The following is a 17877-nucleotide window of genomic DNA, read 5'->3' on the forward strand; positions in this document are numbered from 1 at the left end:
GTGATGTTGCTTGTTGGCAAAAGCTTTCACATATTGAAGATTCCATTCGTACCAATACATCAGTTGTGGAGTGCATACTCCGAAAAACCACACTGAGCAGGCGACAGATATTTACCTCTTTCCAAGTACCACATCAATCGTGTGTTCACCATTTTTTCCATGATCTTACACAAACAAGAAGTTAATGCGATAGGACGATAATTTTCTGTCTTGAATGGATCTTTCCAGGTTTCACAAATGGCAGTAATTTCAACTTCTCCCAAAGCTTGGGGAAGATATGTTCTCTGTAAAATTTCTGTTAATTAGGCTTAATATGAAAAGTCTGGTATTTTCAGGGGTATGCTTAATCATTGAATATGTTATATCGTCCAGTCCAGGAGCTGAATTCATTACATTTATTCAAGGCTGATTCAAATTCTCTAATAGTAAAAGGAGCATTGTATTGCTCATGTCTTAAGGTATTAAAAATCAATTTCGACCTGTTCTATTATCCGTCTTTGAGCTGAATAGGGTCTATCATCATTTTCTTTGGCAAACATTAGCAAAATGATTAGCAAACTCATTTGCCACTAACTGGGGGTCTGCTACCTCACAACCATTCACCTTGATAACGGGAGGTTGACAAGGAGTAAACTTGCCTGCTATTTTTCTAACTCTCTTCCAAACTAGAGTCAGAGGAGTTTTCGAATTTAGTGAAGATATGAATATCGTCCAAGATTCTTTTCGTGCTTTTTTTGATTTCCATGCGAAAATGAGCTCTCGCTTTTCGAAATTCTACACGATAATACTCACATTTTCGTCTGCGGTATCTGGTGAAGGCAGATCTCATATTTCTATGAGTTCCTGGCATTTACGTGTCCACCAGGGAACTGGTCGGCGGACAAATTTGCCCGAGTCCTAGGTATAGATTGAAGACCAGCTGAGAACATCATTGTATTCAAAAAGTCAGAGCGTCATCTACAAAGGGAAAGTCATCAGCAGAGTCATCTATTGAGCTGTGCTCCTGGAATGTTGACCAATCAGCTTTACCAATGTTCCATTTGGGTAGCCTTGAAGATGGAGGACTTGATGCTACACTCACCACTATCGGAAATGGTCACTGGTAAATCTATCATTTATAGTTCTCCAATTAAAGTCAATAATACAGTCATCACTACATATAGATAAATCAATTGCTGATAACGTGCCTGTTTGAACATGAAAATGCGTAGACTCCCCAGAGTTGAGGATCCCAACATTTTCATCTTCTATGATGGAACCTAAACACCTTCCTCTTTGATTGGTGTATGATGTCACCCCAAAGAGGATTTCTGCTATTCATATCTCCCAAAATAACAAAAGGGCGTGGTAACTGTTGAATAAGAGATTTAAATTCATTGATGGGGAAGGCTTCATTAGGTGGTAGATAAAGAGAGCATATTGTATATTTTCTTTTTGCAAATGGATCTGCACACCTATCACTTGCAATGCTGATTGGATACTGATAGGATTTTGTGGGGTGTCATTTCGAACATACAAAGCGACACCACCATGGCTTCCAATATTCAAATTATAAGTGGAGTGATAGGATCTATACTCTCGTGGGCTGGGGCACATATTATTACCAATCATTGTCTCCTGCAGAGCTATACAAACAGGAGACACTTCTGATATGAGCAGCCTTAATTCTTCCATTTAGCTCTTAAATCCCTGACAGTTCCACTGTAGAAAATGAATGAATTTACTTCCCTTTAGAGGCTGTTTAAATTAGAGCCTCTTTTAAGAGCTTTCAGCTTTACTGACTTGCTCCTTATTCTGGAAGGAGACCGATTATTTATGGCTTGCCTTCCTTTTCAGAGGGTTTATCGGTCTCAGGAACACCAGACCAAAGCTGATGCTGCCTGAGAGGGGTGTGAAGGTTGGACATTGGTGCATTCTCCAAAGGATCAGAAGCACCATTTAAAGCTGGTACAGCCTCCAGTGAGGTGGACGTGCCAGGTACACCTGGCACAGCCTCCAGAGAGGCAGGAGTCCCAGAAATCATGGTTCTGCTTCCATAGAAGCAGAAGTGCCAGAAACCACTGGCACTGCATCCAAAGAGGCGGGAGTGCCAGAATCAACTGGCACTGCCTCCGAAGAGGCAGGGGGCGCCAGGAATTACTGGCACTGCCTCAGAAGAGGCAGGGCGCCAGGAATTACTGGCGCGGCCTCCAAAGAGGCAGGAGCGCCAGGAGTCACTGGCGCAGCCTCCGAAGAGGGCATGAGCGCCAGCAATCACTGGCGCTGCCTCCAAAGAGGCACGAGTACAGGTCGTAACTGGTGTTTTATTAATAACAGTTAGTTTTTTTTTTTTGGTGACATTGAGATTTTTTCTTCTTCGGTTGGCAGCACACTGGGAAAAAAGATATTCCTGGTCTAATGTACTTGACTCAACACTCTCTCTTTGGCCTCTCCAAATGTGATACGTTCGGTCACCCTTTAAAGGTCTTGAATTTCTTTTTTCCATGATGTATACATCGCATTAAGTGAAGATGATGGATGATTTTCTCCACAATGCACACATCTGGCCTCCTTATTACATATGCCATGCTCTGGCTCACTGCATTTAACACAAGTAGCAGGCTTGCCTTGTAATTTCTGTCTGCATGACCCCAACATGTGTCCAAATTCTTGACAATAAAAAACATCTCCTCGGTCTTGGGATATACTGTTTAACCTTAAAACGTAACCAGGCTGCTTTCACTATACTAGGCAATCGGGTGGAATTGAAAGTAACAATTAAATTGGGAAGTGGGACTAGGACTCCATTTATCTTCTTCTTCATTCTTTCAATTCTTATTACCCCTTGATCCCTTAATTCCTCTACGAGCCTTTTCCTCAGAGTAAGTCACAAGCTGGGGTGCATATATCATGCCCTTGGAGTAAATTCCAAAAAGCATGTACTGCACACTCTACTTAACTCCTCCAAGGTGAGATAATGTTTTTAGCTGTTCACTCTCTTTTGCCGAGGCAGATTCCACTGTCAGCTTTCCTCGCCCCTCAGAAGAAATCTTAGGCTCTCGGCCACAGCACCTGACAATATCTTTATATACCTTAAAAATGTCACAATCAGAGTCTTCCAAATTAAAAGTCAAATATTTATCATAAGAGTTTTCAAACATTCCGGGTCCTATTTCTGTAACTATATTTTTACTAAATTTCCCCTTACTCCGTACTGGAGCATAGGGTTTCAGTGTGATTACACTGGAAGGTTTTTTGGAGTTTTCCAGAGGATGGTTGCCAGTGGAGGTTCCTGCAGGTCATCAACTGTGCCGATTCATTACCATCAAAGGGTCCAGGGGGTACTTGATTCTTTATTTGTATTATTCATAAAGATCAAAGTAGTGGTAAAAAAAAAAAAAAAAAAAAAAAAAAAAGATAAATAAACCTGAAAACCTTAAAAAGACATCATCAGCCTTTCATGAAGTTTATTCTTCCACTAATGGCACAAGTGAGAACTGACTCCCAAATGTCCGCGCCCTCCCTACCCTACCCCACAGGGGATGGCACAACATGATTAGAGTGGCCCAAGTGTAAGCCAACCCGCTTGATAGACTGAGAGTATTACCAGAATACAATCATCCCCACCCTAATCACATTATGGGCAAACCGGACAGAATGCCGAGAGTCCTATCCGCAAAACTAGACACCCCCCTGGAATCCGTGGTCCAGCCCTGCAAAATAGTTCCGCCTGATATCACTCAGGTCCGAACATTATCGAGCAGTTGATGGTCCTGCCACAGTTCCCACTATTTAGCTTCAGATATAAAACCCAGTCCCAGCTATGATATCTTTTCTGTTTACCAGGTCCAGTAAATTTTATCAAAGGTGGAAATTTCCACAATTAATCCAAAGGGGAAAAAAAAGGAGAAAAAAAAAATTACATGAAGGAGAAGGATGTAGTAAGAATGAAAATATTGCAGAAAGAAGGAAAAGTAAACTCCGACCTAATTTAGTTGGATCAGCAGCTGAGCCCCAAGGACAAGTGAAAAAAGGAACCCACCAGGCATCACGGCACAGCTGCTGATCCCTAAGCCCCCTACCCACGCCAAGGGGTCAGCATCTAGGGGGAATATCTGGATAAAAGGGACAGTCACCACAGTAATACCTGAATAAAAGGGACAGTCACCACAGTAATACCTGAATAAAAGGGACAGTCACCACGGTAATACCTGGATAAAAGGGACAGTCACCACAGTAATACCTGGATAAAAGGGACAGTCACCACAGTAATACCTGGATAAAAGGGAAAGTCAGCACAGTAATACCTTGATAAAAGGTACAGTCACCACAGTAATATCTCGATAAAAGGGACAGTCACCACAGTGATACCTGAAAAAAAGGGACAGTCACCACAATAATACCTGGATAAAAGGGACAGTCATCACAGTGATACCTGAATAAAAGGGACAGTCACCACAGTAATACCTGGATAAAAGGTGCAGTCACCACTGTAATACCTGGATAAAAGGGACATCCTCCACAGTAATAACTGGTTTAAAAGGAAAACGGGTCAAACTACAAATACTGAATAAAAGGAACAGTCCACTACAAGTAATTCCTTGGTTTAAAAGGGACAAATCACCAAAACTGTAAATACCTGGATAAAAAAGGGACAGTCACACAGTAATACCTATATAAAAAGGGACAGCACCACAGTAATTATCGGATAAAAGGGGACACACCACAAAGGTAATACCTGGATAAAAGGGAACACTTCCCCAAACCGGGGACAACCAATACTGAATTAAAATGGAACAGTCATACAGGTAATTCATGGGTAAAAGGGACAAAAGGGTCACCACTGTAATACCTGATAAAAGGGACAAGTCTCCACAGTCCTTATCTCAATAAAAGGGGGACGTCACCACCAGTATACGGATAATAAAAGGGACAGTCACCACAGTAATATCTGGAAAATAAAAGGGACCAGTCACCCACCCCCCCCCCCAGGACTAAACCTGGGATAAAAGGTGCTGCCAGTCCACCCACTGTAAATACCTGGATAAAAGGGACAGTCTCCACCAGTAATAACTGGGTAAAAGGAGAACAGTCACCACCGTAATACCTGGAGGATAAAAGGGACAACTCACGAATACATAACCTTGAATAAAAGGAACAGTCACTACAGTAATGACCTGGGTAAAAAAAGGGAACAGTAACCTCTGTTCAATTACCTTGATAAAAAGGGACAAGTCTCAAAGTAAATCTTGCAATAAAAGGGAACAGGGTCACCACAGTAATACCTGGATAAAGGGACAGTCACCAACAGTAATACGGATAAAAGGGACAGGTCAACTACAGTAATAATTCTGGAATAAAAGGGACAGTACCACCCAGTAATACCATGGATAAAAGGTTACTAGTCACCACTGGTAATACCATGGGATAAAAGGGAAACCAGGGTCACCACAGTAATAACCTGGGTATAAAAGGGACAGTCATCCACAGTGAATAACCTGGAATTAAAAGGGACAGGTCTCCACCAGTAAAACTGGGTAAAAGGGACCAGTCATCACAGTGAATACCTGAATTAAAGGGACAAACGTCACCAAACAGGTAATGCCTGGATAAAAGGTACCAGTCACCAAACTGTAATTACCTGGGAATAAAAGGGACAGGTCACCACAGTAATAACCGGATTTAGAAAGGGACAGTCATCCCCACAGTGATAACCTGATAAAAGGGACAGTCACCACAGGCAAACATGGATAAAAGGGACAGTCATCCACAGTGATACCTGAATAAAAAGTACAGTCACCACAGAATAACCTGGGATAAAAAGGGACACTCACGACCTACAATACTTGAAATAAAAGGAAACAGTCAATACAGTAACATGGGTGTTAAAAGGGACAGTTCACCACCTGGTAATAAAACCTGGATTAAAAGGGGACAGTCTTCCACCGTATCTCTCCAATAAAAGGACAGTCAACCCACCAGTAATAACCGGATAAAAGGGACCAGTCACCTACAGTAATATCGGGATAAAAGGGACAGTCACCACCAAAGGGTAAATACCTGGATAAAAGGTGCCAGTCCACCCACTGTATAAATACCTGGATAAAATGGGACAGTCTCCACAGTAATAACTGGGTTAAAAGGGACAAGTCACCACAGTAAACCGGATAAAAGGGACCACTCCGACCTACAATACTTGAATAAAAGTGAACAGTTCACTACAAAAGGTTAATTCCTGGGTAAAAGGACAGTCACCACTGTAAATACCTGGATAAAAGGGACAGTCTCCACAGTAAATCGCAATCAAAAGGGACAGCACACAGAACTAAAACCTGGAATAAAAGGGTACAAAAGGTCACCACAGTAAGTACCAGGATAAAAGGGCCAGTCACTACGTAATATCCTGATAGAAGGGACAGTCACCACAGTAATACCTGGATTAAAAGGTACAGTCACACTGTACTACTGGATAAAAGGGACAGTCCTACAGTAATAACTGGGTTAAAAGGGACAGTCACCACTGTAATACCTGAATAAAAGGGACAGTCACCACATAAACCTGGATAAAAGGGACAGTCACCACAGTGATACCTGAAAAAAAAGGGACAGTAACCCACAATATTACCTGGATAAAAAGTGACAGTCATCCACAGTGATACCTGAATAAAAGGCAGTCACCACAGTAATACTGGATAAAGGTACGCAGTCACCACTTGTAATACTGGATTTTTAAAAGGGACATCCTCCACAGTAATAACTGGTTAAAAGGGACAGTCACCACTAACAATCCTTGAATAAACAAGGAACAGTCACTACAGTAAGTCCTGGGTATAAAGGGACAGTTCAATGTAATACCTGGATAAAAGGGACAGTCATCACAGTGATACATGAATAAAGGGACATGTCACCACAGTATACCTGGATAAAAGGGGACAGTCACCACTGTAATTACCTGGATTTTAAAAGGGACATCCACCACTAGTAATACCTGGATAAAAGGTGACAGTCACCACAGTGATACCGTCAAAAAAAGGGACAGTCACCACAATAATACTTAGATAAAAGGGGACAGTCGATCATCCAGGTAACCGACTAAAAGCGGACAGTCTACCACAGTTAAATACCTTGAAACAAAGTTGCAGTCACCACTGCAATACCTGGAATAACGGGACATCCTTCCACAGAATAACTGGTTTAAAAGGGACAGTCAACACTACAATACGTGAATAAAAAGGAACAATGTCACTTAAAGGTAATTCTGGGTAAAAGGGACAAAAGGTCAACCACTGTAATCCTGGATAAAAGGGACAGTAACCACTAATAATTCCTCGGGATGAAAAGGGACAAAAGGGTCACCAACAGTAAACCTGGTTAAAGGGACCACTTCACGGACTACAATTACCTTGGAATAAAATAAAAGGGAACAGTCACCTACCCAGTAATTCCTGGGTAAAAAGGTTACCTTTCAAACACAGTAATAACCTGGTAAAAGGGACAAAAGGGTCTCCACAAGTAATATCTCAATAAAAGGGACAGTCACCACAGTAATACCTGGATAAAAGGGACAAAGTCCTACCAGAATATATGGAAAAGGGAAGGTCACCACAGTAAAAGGGACCTGGATAAAAGGTGCCAGTCCACCAATGAATAACCTGGTAAAGGGACAGTCTCCACAGGTTAATAACGGGTAAAAAGGGACCAAAAGGGTCACCACAGTTAAAACATGAGATAAAAGGACACTCAAGGATACCAAATACTGGAATAAAAGGGAAACCAGTCACTACCAGTAATTCCTGAGTTAGGGTTAAAAGGGACAAGTTCACCACTGGTAATAAAAAACCTGGATAAAAGGGACAGTCTCCATAGTAATATAATCCAATAAAAAGGGGACAGTCACCACAGTAATACCTGGATAAAAAGGGGAACAGTCTCCACCAGTAATACCTGGATAAAAGGGACAGGGTCAACTAACAGTTAATAATCGGGGATAAAAGGGACAAGGGTCACCACAGTTAATACCTGGATAAAAAGGTACAAGGTCACCACTGTAATACACCTGGATAAAAGGGGGACCAGTCTCCACAAAAGGGTAATAACTGGGTAAAAGGGAAGTTATCACAGTGATACCTGAATAAAAGGGACAGTCTCCACAGTAATAACTGGGTAAAAGGGACAGTCTCCACAGTAAGAACTGGGTAAAGGGACAGTCCCATCACAAGTGCATACCTGACAATAAAAGGGACAGTTACCACAGTAATACCTGGATAAAGGAAAAGGTACACTAAACCACTGGTAATACATGAATAAAAGGTGGGAACAGTTCACCACAGGTAACTACCTGGATCAAAAGGGAACAGTCATCACCAGTAATACCTGAATAAAAGGGACAGTACATCACAGTAATACCTGGATAAAATGGGACACTGTCATATCACAGTGTATACCTGAATAAAAATGACAGTCACCACAGTAATACCTGGATAAAAGGGACACCTGCGGCACGGGGAGCGATAACAATACTTGAATAAAAGGAACAGTCACTACAGTAATTCTTCGGTAAAAGGGACAGTCAACCAATGGTAAATACATGGATAAAAGGGGACAGTCCACCACAGTAATACCTTGGATAAAGGGACATTCACCACAGTACAATACGCCTGGATAGAAAAGGGACACTCATGACTACAATACGTTGCATAAAAGGAACAGTCACTACAGTAATTCCTGGGTAAAAGGGACAGTCCCCACCACGGTAATACCTGGATAAAAGTGGGACAAGTCCTCCAACTGGTAATTATCTCAATCAAAGGGTACAGTCACCACAGTAATAACCATGGATAAAAGGGACCATCGCCACGTTTCTACAGTAATATCTGGATAAAAGGGACAGTCACCACAGTAATACCTGGATAAAAGGTTGCATTGCACCACCCTGTTATACCAGTGGATAAAAGGACAGTCTCCACAGTAATAACTGGGTAAAATGGGACAGTCCACCACAGTAATACCTGGATAAAAGGGTACACACGTCCTACAATACTTGAACTAAAAGGAACAGTACTACTAAAGTACAATTTCCTGGGAAGAAAAGGGACAGTCACCCACTGTAATACCATGGAATAAAAGGGACAGTCCCATCACATTAGATACTCCTGAATAAAAGTGGACAGTCAACCACAGGTAAATACCTGGATTAGAAAGGGACAGGTCCAAGTCCCCACTGTTAAGTACCTGGATACCAAAAGGGACATCCACGCCACAGTAATAGCCTGGATAAAAAGGGACAGTCACCACAGTGATACCTCGAAAAAAAAAGGGCACCGTCACCAACAAATAATACCCTTTAGATAAAAGGGACAGTCATCAACACAGTGATACTGAACTAAAAGGGACAGTCACCACAGGTAATATCTCCAAGAATAAAAGGGACAGTCCAACCAACAGTAATACCTTGGATAAAAGTGGGACAGTCACCACAGTAATTACCCTAGGCTAGAAAGGGACAGTCACTACAGTAATATCATGGATAAAAGGGACCAGTCCACCACAGTAATACCTTGGATCAAAAGGTAACATCACCACTGTAAGACCTGGATAAAAGGTACTTAGTATTCCCACAGTAATAACGCTGGGTAACAAAAGGGACAGTTCACCACTGGTAAGACCTGATAAAAGAAAAAGGGACAGTCAACCACAGTAACTACCTTGGTATAAAAGGGACAGTCATCACAGTGATTACCTTGAAAATAAGGGACTGTCCACCACAATAATACCTGGATAAAAGGTGCAGTCACCACTGTAATACCTGGATAAAAGGGACACTCACGACTACAATACTTGAGTAAAAGGAACAGTCACTACAGTAATTCCTGGGTAAAAGGGACAGTCTCCACAGTAATATCTCAATAAAAGGGACAGTCACCACAGTAATACCTGGATAAAAGGGAGCAGTCACCACCAAAGTAATACCTGGATAGAAAAGGGACCAGTCCACGCCACAGTAATATCTGGATAAAAGGGACCGTTTACCACAGTAATACCTGATAAAAGGTTACAGTCACCACTGTAAAACAACACCTGGATAAAAGGGACCAGCTTCTCCACAGTAATAACTGGGTAAAAGGGATAGAAGCCACCACTGTAAATACCTGAAAAAAAGGGACAGTCACCACAGTAATACCTGGATAAAATGGACAGTCATCACAGTGATACCTGAATAAAAGGAACAGTCACCACAGTAATACCTGGATAAAAGGGACACTCACGACTAAAATACTTGAATAAAAGGAACAGTCACTACAGTAATTCCTGGGTAAAAGGGACAGTCACCACTGGTAATACCTGGATAAAACAGGGCAGTCACCACAGTAATATCTTTGGATGAAAGGGACAGTCACTTGCCACGAGTAATACCTGGTTAGAAAGGACACTCACGACTACAATACCTTGAACTAAAATGGAAACAGGTCACTACAGTAAGTTCCTGGGTAAAAGGGACAGTTCACCACTGTAATACCTGGATAAAATGGGACAAGTCCTCCACAGTAATTACCTGGATAAAAGGGACAGTCACCCACAGTAAGACCTGGATAAAAGGGACAGTCACTAACAGTGAATATCTGGATAAAAAGGGACAGTCACGACAGTATAATACCTGGATAAAAGGTGCAGTCACCACTGTAATACCTGGAATAAAAGGAAGTCCTCCAACAGTAATACTAGGTAAATAAAAATGGGACAGTCACCACAGTAATACCTGGAATAAAAGGACAACTCACGGACTACAATACTTGAAATTAAAAGGGAACAGCGCTACCAGTAAATTCCCTGGGTAAAGGGACAGTCACCAATCTGTAACACCTGGATAAAAGGGAAACGGGTCTCCACAGTAATATCTCACTAAAAGGGACAGTCACCACAAGTAATACCTTGGAAATAAAAGGGAACAGTCCGACACCGCAGTACTACCTGGAATAAAAAGGGACAAGTTACCTAACAGGGTAAAATGGGACTGGATAAAAGGACGGACCCACTGTAAATACCTGGATAAAATGGACAAAAGGGTCTCCACAGTAATAACTGGGTAAAAAGGGACGTCCCACCAACTGTAATAACCTGAATAAATGGGCAGTCACACAGTAATAACCTGGATGAAAGGGACAGTCACCACAGTAATACTGGTTAAAAAAAGGGACATTCACCGACATAATACCTGATAAAAGGGAAACAGTCCTACAGTATTCTGGGTAAAAGGGACAGTCCACCACAGTAATCTGGATAAAAGGGACGTCAACCACGATACCTGGATAAAAGGACAGTCACACAGTAATACTGGATAAAAGGGACAGTCACCACAGTATACCTGAATAAAATGGGACAGTCACCACAGTAATACCTGGATAAAATAAAGGGACAGTCAAAAAGGACAGTGATACCTAGAAAAAAATTGGGACAGTCACCACAGTTAATACCTGATAAAGGGACACTCGACTACAAGACTGAATAAAAGGAACAGTCGGCTACAGTAATTCTTGGGTTAAAAGGGACAGTCACCACTGTAATACTGGATAAAAAGGGGTTTACAGTCACCTAATACACGATGTATAAAACTGGATAAAAGGGACAGTCACCACAGTAATACCTGGATAAAAAGGGACATAACGTCATCACAGTGGATACTGACTAAAAAGGGACAGTCACCACAGTAATACCCTGGGACAGACACCGGGTCAGTCCACATGTGGGAGACCTGGGAATAAAAAGGGACAGTCACACAGTGGAATACCTGGATAAAAGGGAAACCACAGCAACACTAAAAGGTAAACAGGTCAACACTTGAATATGAAAGTCACACAGTAATAACCTCGGTTAAAAGGGACAGTCACACCTGAATAGTACAAGGAAGGACCTGGATAAAAGGGACAGTCATTCCACAGTATATCCTTGAATAAAAAATGGGACAGTCACCACAGTAATAACCTGGATAAAAGGGACACGCACGACTACAATACTTGGATAAAAAGGGAAATATCACTACAGTAATTCCTGGTAAAAAGGGGACAGTCACCACGTATACCTGGATAAAAGGGACAGTCTCCACAGTATATTCGGGATCAAAAAAGGGAACAGTAACACCACGAATACTGATAAAAAGACAGTCACTACCAGTAACTGGTATAAACCTGGATAAAAAGGGACAGTCACAGTCAATACTGGATACCTTGGAATGGGAAAACAGTTCATACAGTACTGTATACGAATCAAAAATGAGACAGTAACCTCAAAAGGACAGTCCACCAATAAAACTGGGTAAAAGGACATCACCACAGTAATACCTGGGACAAAAAGGTACAATCGTCTACATACTTGAATAAAACGAACAGTCCACTACAGTAATCAATAAAGGGTAAAAGGGACGTCCACCACTTGTAATACCTGGATAAAAGGGACAGTCTCCGACAGTAAATATCTCATAAAAGGGGGACAGTCGCCACAGTTAATACCTGGATAAAAGGGACAGTCACACAGTACCTACCGTGGATACAAAAAGGGACAGTCACTACAATTAATATCGGATACGGGGACAGTCCACCCCAGTAATACCTGGATAAAAGGTACAGTCACCACTGTAATACCTGGATAAAAGGGACAGTCTCCACAGTAATAACTGGGTAAAAGGGACAGTCACCACTGTAATACCTGAAAAAAAGGGACAGTCACCACAGTAATACCTGGATAAAAGGGACAGTCATCACAGTGATACCTGAATAAAAGGGACAGTCACCACAGTAATACCTGGATAAAAGGGACAGTCAATACAGTGATACCTGAATAAAAGGGACAGTCCACAGTAATACCTGGATACAGGGACAGTACCACAGTAATACCTGGAATAAAAGGGACAGTCACCACCTGTAAAACGGAGGTAAAAGGGACAGTCTCCACAGTAAGGAACTGGGTAAAAGGGACAGTCACCACAGTAATACCTGTATAAAAGGGACACTCACGACTACAATACTTGAGTAAAAGGAACAGTCACTACAGTAATTCCTGGGTAAAAGGGGACAGTCCACAGTAATATTCTAAAAGGTGGGACAGTCACCACAGTAATACTGGATAAAAAGGACAGTCACCACAGTAATACCTGGATTTAAAAAGGGACAGTCACACAGTAATATCTGGATAAAAGGGACAGTCACACAGTAATACCGGAAAAAAGGTACAGCACCACTGGAACCACCTGTATTAAAAAGGGACAGTTTCAGTAATAACTGGGTAAAAAGGGACACACCATGTACGAATAAAAGGGACCAGCCACCAAAGTAATACCTGGAATAAAAGGGACAGTCATCACAGGAGTACCTGATAAAAGGAACCAGTCACACCGAATACCTGGATAAAACGGGACACTCACGACTACATACTTGAATAAAAAAAAGGAAACAGTCACTACAGTAATTCTGGGTAAAAAAAGGGACAGTCACCACTGTAATACCTGGATAAAAGGGACAGTCACCACAGTAATATCTGGATGAAAGGGACAGTCACCACAGTAATACCTGGTTAAAGGGACACTCACGACTACAATACTTGAATAAAAGGAACAGTCACTACAGTAATTCCTGGGTAAAAGGGACAGTCACCACTGTAATACCTGGATAAAAGGGACAGTCTCCACAGTAATACCTGGATAAAAGGGACAGTCACCACAGTAATACCTGGATAAAAGGGACAGTCACTACAGTAATATCTGGATAAAAGGGACAGTCACCACAGTAATACCTGGATAAAAGGTGCAGTCACCACTGTAATACCTGGATAAAAGGGACAGTCTCCACAGTAATAACTGGGTAAAAGGGACAGTCACCACAGTAATACCTGGATAAAAGGGACACTCACGACTACAATACTTGAATAAAAGGAACAGTCACTACAGTAATTCCTGGGTAAAAGGGACAGTCACCACTGTAATACCTGGATAAAAGGGACAGTCTCCACAGTAATATCTCAATAAAAGGGACAGTCACCACAGTAATACCTGGATAAAAGGGACAGTCACCACAGTAATACCTGGATAAAAGGGACAGTCACTACAGTAATATCTGGATAAAAGGGACAGTCACCACTGTAATACCTGGATAAAAGGGACAGTCTCCACAGTAATAACTGGGTAAAAGGGACAGTCACCACTGTAATACCTGAATAAAAGGGACAGTCACCACAGTAATACCTGGATAAAAGGGACAGTCACCACAGTGATACCTGAAAAAAAGGGACAGTCACCACAATAATACCTGGTTAAAGGGACAGTCATCACAGTGATACCTGAATAAAAGGGACAGTCACCACAGTAATACCTGGATAAAAGGGACAGTCAACTGTAATACCTGAATAAAAATGACAGTCACCACAGTAATACCTCGATAAAAGGGACAGTCATCACTCTAATACCTGAATAAAAGTGACAGTCACCACAGTAATACCTGGATAAAAGGGACAGTCACCACAGTAATCTATTATACATTTGGCAATGTGTGTATTTATGTATGTATGTATGATTGGTATGGGAAGCCGGGCCGTCGGTCTAACAGGACTGAGATTTGGAACGGAGATGGGTTTCCACCCCATGAAGGTCAAGGCCTACGTTCCGAGCAAGGAAACCCCTGGCAGCCCGGGCTCCTAAAATTTCTACTTCCCCCCTCTCCAAAGGGTGAGAAGGGATTTCCTGAAACAGAGCTGGTTCTGCCCATGAAACGGGGCTGGCTATGCCCATAGACTTAGTTACTTTACAAATTTGTCTGCCCGTGAAATGGGGCTGGCTATTCCCGTAGACCTAGTTACTTTACAAGTTTCTGTATACATATGACTTATCCTTTGGGAAAGAATACTATAGGGTAAACATCAATGACATCATAGAGGGTGGTTTTAGAAGGGGGTTGACAGAGAGATAAAGTGAGAGGGAGAGAATGTGAGAGAGTAGAAGGGGTGCTAAGGAGAAGAAACAGAAAAAAGACAGAGAGAGAGAGAGAGAGAGAGAGAGAGAGAGAGAGAGAGAGAGAGAGAGAGTTGGTATTACTGAGAAGAAAGAGGGTAAGTGATTGTTGGAGAGAGAGAGAGAGAGAGAGAGAGAGAGAGAGAGAGAGAGAGAGAGAGAGAGTAAGGACTGAGAGGGGAAGGAAGAGAGAGAGAGTTGAGGGGGTGTTAGGTAGGAGAAAGATGGAAAAAGTGAGAGAGGGAGAGAGAGACAGACAGACAGAGAAGAGCAGTTGTTTGGAGACAGAGAGTTGGTATTAGTGAGACGAAAGAGTGAAAGAGACAGTGATGGTTGGAGACAGAAAGAGAGTCAGAGAAAGGAGCTTTCTCTTTTCTTTCTTTTCCATTTCAGTTTCAAGTGCCTTCAGTTCCCAGTCAGGTTGGCTTTTGCCATGACTATCAATAAAGCCCAGGGACAGTCCCTCAGAGTGGCTGGCATCAACTTGGAGCAACCTTGCTTTTCTCACGGGCAGCTTTACATGGCGGCTCAAGAGTGGGCTCTCCGGAATGCCTGTTCATTTTGTTTACCAAAAGGCTCTCCGTTGAATTGGAATCTCTCCGCCAACACCAAGAATTTTTCTTTCCATATATGTTTATGATGCTTCATTTTGATATTCATTTTCAAGGAGGTTGTTTGTTTTGTCATTTTTGCATTCCTCACAATTCAGGTCGTGGTACTGTGTATTCAATTGTGGCTTGATTCATCTATTTTCTTTTCATAAACTATGCTCTGGGTTACACAGACTAATCTAGCTGGGACCCGCCTAACCAGCTAGTACCTTGATAAAAGGGACAGTCACCACAGTAATAGCTGGATAAAAGGGTCAGTCACCATAACAAAAACTGGATAAAAATGACAGTCACCACAGTAATACCTGATTAAAAAGGACAGTTACCACAGTAATACCTGGATAAAAGGGACAGTCACGGCTATAATACCTAGATAAAAGGAACAGTCAGCGCAGTAATTCCTGAGTAAAAGGGACAGTCACCACTGTAATACCTGGATAAAAGGGACAGTCAGCACAGTAGTTCCTGGGTAAAAGGGGCAGTCGCCACTGTAATGCCTTGATACAAGGGGCAGTCAGCACAGTAGTTCCTGGATCAAAAGAACAGTCACCACTGTAATACCTGGATAAAAGGGACACTAACCACAGTAGGGTCCGAATAAAACAGACAGTCACCTCAGTAATATTAAAAAAAAAGTGGAGAGTCAGCACAATAATAATAGGATTAAAGGGAAGGTCATTACAGTAATACCTTGATAACAGGGACAGTCGGTGCAGTAACGTCTGGTTAAGAGGGACATTCAGCTTATTATTTATTTATTATTATTATTATTTTATTATTATTATTTTATTATTATTATTATTATTATTATTATATATATATATATATATATATATTATATCCATCTCAATATTATTGTTGAAAGCTTTAATTTATGGGTAATGAAAATTTTAGTCACCTCGATGAAGAATTGAAAGTTTATAGAAGTGACAAAATCTGTGCTCTCTCTCTAATTGCTCTGTGTACATACATAATATATATATATATATATTATATATTAATATATATATATATATATATATCTATATTAGTATATATATATATATATATATATATATATATATATATATACTATTATATTATTATATATACATATATATGTAAATATATATATATATATATATATATATATATATATATATATATATATATATATATATATATATATATATATATATATATATAATATATATATATATATATTATGATATATATATGTACACAGATCAATTAGAGAGAGAGCACAGATTTTGTCACTTCTATAAACTTTCAATTCTTCATCGAGGTGACTGCAATTTTCATTAACCATAAATTAAAGCTTTCAACAATAATATTGAGATGGATAATTTTCAGATGTATGTTTTGTGTATTTTATTTCATTTTGTTGAAACGTAACTGGTTCATATATATATAAGTATCTTATGTTGCTATTGACCCTAAGAATATTCTTAATATTACGAGCTTGATGGGTGGAAAAATAGGTTTGCAGGAGTAGGGTGGATATGTCATATCTTCCTTACCCTCCCGATCCCCTACCAACCTCTTCCCTTCCCGAGGAGGACAAACAATAAATATCCACTCGGATTTTATTATTATAGACTTGCAGAAGATAAATCTTACTCATATGGAACAAGTCACAGTGGCCCTTGACTTGACATTCAAACCTCCAAAGAATATGTGTTCATTACGAAGTAAGAGAAGGTAGAGGGAAATAGAGAGAGAAGAGACCAAGAAGAGAATATGAGTGATAATAATTATTAAGAAGAACAAGCGAAAGGATCATGAACCTTCTTATACAAATACAATTAAAAATCACTCTTATATGCTTCAATACAATCGCCAATCATTAAAAACTTAAACGGCGTAAAAACATTTACAGCAGATAAAAAAAGATATGAACATATGAATGGAGCAAACCCCAGTCCAAGAACTCATACCCACTATATATTTGTGTGACATCTGAGATGAGTCAACTGCCATGAATAAAGTATACACAGTCATTCCAACAATCGGGAAGTCTTAAAAGAACCTGAAAAAGTGAAACGTTCCGGGAAGTCCATATTTTAGCCTTTCACAAAAAACCATAAACAATTTTCATACAACTCTTTTCATAATCTTTGGAGAAACAGCAACACATTTCCTTTGTTATATCTTGCAGCCACCCACCCCTTCAACCAGCGTTATACAATCAATACGCGACAATTATTAGGTTGACGCATATCATGGTTAAGTGAAATTTCAACGTTTCATTAAGCTTTATGAATATTGTGATTTTATGCACACGCAATTATACTC

This window comes from Macrobrachium nipponense, chromosome 11 (assembly GCF_015104395.2).
Source record: "Macrobrachium nipponense isolate FS-2020 chromosome 11, ASM1510439v2, whole genome shotgun sequence".
Classification (NCBI taxonomy): domain Eukaryota; kingdom Metazoa; phylum Arthropoda; class Malacostraca; order Decapoda; family Palaemonidae; genus Macrobrachium; species Macrobrachium nipponense.